Genomic DNA, 4,200 nt, shown 5'->3' with positions numbered 1-4,200 from the left:
TATATATATATATATATACAGGGAGAGTGAAAGACCTATTGAAAACTAAAGGTCAAATGACTTTGGTTAAATTCCTTAACTCTCCCACTTCCTTGTGTTTTTATTCCGTTAATTCTCTTCTATTTTGTTTTTTATATTCCTAATTTCTCTCCACATTTATGTTCTTCACTCTTACGGTGCTCTCTACACACTCTGATCGAATCTTCCATGTGTCATCATGTACCTCCTTGACACAATGTAGCCTGACGAGTGACCCTGCGGTATACACCTCGCTTGGATATTTTCCACTTCTGAGGTTCCGTTCGCTACGAAACATATGTAGCCCGGAACTTATCTTCTCCATTCCTTAACTTTTGCATTCTTATCCGCATGCCCAGAAACCCTGGTTGCTTACTGTGAAGTGTAAAAGGAACTTTCTTTTGCTTATCGTACTTCGATACAGATCCATAACCTTCCGCCTCAATAAACCACTATTACTCTTTTACTCTTTTCCTTGTTTCAGTCATTTGACTGCGGCCATGCTGGTGCACCGCCTTTAGTCGAGCAAATCAACCCCAGAACTTATTCTTTGTAAGCCTAGTACTTATTCTATCGGTCTCTTTTTACCGAACCGCTAAGTTACGGGGACGTAAACACACCAGCATCGATTATAAAGCAATGTTGGGGGGACAAATACAGACACACAAACATATACACACACACACAAATATACATACATATATACGACGGGCTTCTTTCAGTTTCTGTCTACCAAATCCACTCACAAGGCTTTGGTCGACCCGAGGCTATAGTAGAAGACACTTGCCCAAAGTGCCACGCAGTGGGACTGAACCCGGAACTATGTGGTTGGTAAGCAAGCTACTTACCACACAGCCACTCCTGCGCCTATCTGCGAAACCTTTTCTCGTGTCTCAGAATACAGAGGTAATCATTTTAAACACCAGTATACGTATAATGTCAATATTGGAAATACAAAACTTGATTTTGATCCACTTAAATTTGATGAGAGTTTTAATGTTGGCACTCCGTCGCTTACGACGTCGAGGGTTCCAGTTGAAGACACTTGCTCAAGATGCCACGTAGTGGGACTGAACCCGGAACTATGTAGTACACACATACAGAAAACGCATACGCATATATACATACACACTCTCTCACACACATATATATACTGCGTTAGTGGCTGCAGTAAACTGACGAAAATAATTTGTCGATAGCGTCAATATTGTACTTCTATATATGATGTTATCATGTTATCAACAGCAATAAGAAACCGAAAAACAAACGTAAAACAAAAATAAATAATAAATAAACAACGTAAAATAACGTAAAAAATGAGAAATGAAAACCATGTGAAGACGAAAATTTAATTTTAACGAAATAATTTCAATTAAATGTTGTCCTCCGATGTTCATTTAAGCAACTTTCAGGGCCAGTATATTTGGCTGTGCTTCAAATATTTTCAACGATGCAGAAACTTTTCTCTAAACTGACGGTAAACCGCAAACACTTAATTAATTGGTTGATAAGACAATTATTTTGAGATGATAAGGCAATAAACTGCTATAATGGGCATAGTCGGCGAGAGCAAATGTAATCTAACTTGAATTCTTTATCGAAATTACATTTATTTCTTTTTCTACCAGATGTCAACTGTTTTGTATACGTAATTGCCGAAATCACCCGGAACATTCGGTAAAACACAAACTGTAATTGTATTACAGTGAATTTAATTGAACCAAATAATTTATTTAAACCCATTTAACTTGCAATGTTCGTGACTTGGCCATTTTCTGTCTCTGCTTTATACATCTTCGAGACTTTGGGGGTAGGTTTATACTTGTTATGATTCCAGTGCTTTTCTTCGCGTTTTGTAAAGTTTCTCAGAGATTTGTTGAACTCATCAACATTTTTAGTTATAGCTTCTTTGAAAGTAAAAGAAAAAGAAAAACAGTTGGGAAATAGACCAAAGTTTCGAGATATATTAAAGAGTTTCGGATTGTTTCTCTCTTTCTCTCTCTCTCTCTCTCCTCTTCCCTCGTCCACACGTACACACACTTATACTCTGAAAAACACACACGCATACAGATACGTACACTCACACATACATTTTATTTTTTTTTCCTTAAGCCGTACCACCCAGAAACCCACTGACCCGGTTTCCATGGCGTGTAAGTGACCGAGAACACATTTCCTTATGAAGGGGACGTCGGTCTGTTGTAGGGTTCAAGTCCAGAAATTTTAAGGGGGTGAGTAGATCGATTACATCAACATCAGTACTCGACTGGCACATTATCTTATCGACCCCGAAGGGATCAAACGCAAAGTTGACATTGGCAGGATTTGAACTCAGAACATGAAGATTGTTTTCTACTCTAGGCACAAGGCCCGAAATTTTGGGGGAGGGGGCCAGTCGATTAGATCTACCCCAGTACGCAACTGGTACTTAATTTACCGACCTCGGAAGGATGAAAGACAAAGTCGACCTCGGCGGAATTTGAACTCAGAACGTGAAGATTCAGTTTGCGTCTAATAAATTCACTCACAAGGCTTTGGTTGGCCTGAGGTTATAGTTGAAGACGTCCAAGGTGCTACGCAGTGGGACTGAACCCGGAACCATGTGGTTGTGAAGCAAGCTTCTTACCACACAGCCACATATGTTTGTGTGTGTATATATATCTCTCCCTCTCTCTCTATTTATCTATCTAGCTAGCTAGTAATACGCACACACACATACACATATATATACATGAGTACACACACACACACACACACACAGAGGCATACGCACACACACACGTGTATGTATGTGTGTGTGTGTGAATTAGGTCATGAGATCCTATTTAGTGCGGGCTGTGAGGGAGTCAGATCTTCGGTGGAAGTGGAAAGGTCAATAAAAGTGATCACTCATTGATGAATACTTCTGATCTCGAAAGGTCAAACAGTTCTATAGTATTAGGGCGTGCGTGCGTAATGTTCGTTACGCGCGCGCGCGCCTACATGCACACACACACACACACACACACACACACACATGAATATACACGGACTCATTAAACCACATATACATACACCTGCTATGTGTAGATATTTGTATGCACAAACATACATATATGCATGCACACATACACACACACATAAACGAACATTCGCACATAAACAAATACACATCTGTATACACAGAGAAACAGAGATATACACACGATTATACACGCATACAAACACCTACAGTGCATACATGTTCATATACGCAAGCAAACATACATGCATACATACATACATACATACATACATGAACACATACAGAAGCACACACACACATACCTCGACTTAAGACGTTCTCGATTATACGTCGGTTTTCATAAATAATATATGGAAAAATAAAAATCGAGTTAAGTCATTTTGCTCGATTTTACGTCTGTCCGCCACAAATATTGGAATCGTAAAATCACTAGAAAACTGTTAAAAGCACATAAAATCATGTTACTGTACAATAAATAAGAATAAAAGGATATAATATCATATCGACGAAGAGCCCCATCTTCCATAAATAAAGAATTTTCTTTAATCATTTCACCAGGGAGAAGTTTAGAAGGCGTCTGTCCTGCAATATGGACGCTTATTTATCTGAGTTAATATTTTCGTCACACTCCGTCAGCTCTGATCAACCATTGCTCCAAATTGCTCCCCAGACCATCACAGAATAGATTCCGTATTTCATTGTTGGCTGCAATCTTTTCACATCAAATTCTTCATCTAAGAGTCTCCAGACCCAAACTCGACCACTGTCAGGAAATACAGCAAATCTGGACTCATCAGAGAATATGACAGTGTCCCAAAATGCTAGTGGCCTCTCCAAAATGCTAGTGGCCTCTCCAAAATGCTAGTGGCATCTCACTCGCCCAATCTTTTCTCCGCTTGATGTTGGCTGGTCGAAGAAGTGGCTTCCTTCTTGCTGCTCTTCCATAGCAACCAAGTTTGTGGAGATACCTGACGGCTGTTCCGGAACTGACACCAACTCGTTCTGTTATGTCAGAGGCCTTGCAACGAGGATTATTCTCTACGTTTGTCTTAGCAAAGAGAAGGTCCTATCAGAAGGCCCTGGTTGATGTGGATTCCTTCCCCTCACTGGTGAATTGCACAATCACTCTATTGACTGTAGAAAGCGTGTGTGTGTGTGTGCATAAATATAAATATATA

This window comes from Octopus bimaculoides, chromosome 20 (assembly GCF_001194135.2).
Source record: "Octopus bimaculoides isolate UCB-OBI-ISO-001 chromosome 20, ASM119413v2, whole genome shotgun sequence".
Lineage (NCBI taxonomy): Eukaryota > Metazoa > Mollusca > Cephalopoda > Octopoda > Octopodidae > Octopus > Octopus bimaculoides.
The sequence above is the reverse complement of the archived record's forward strand: the minus strand, read 5'-3'. Positions refer to the sequence as shown.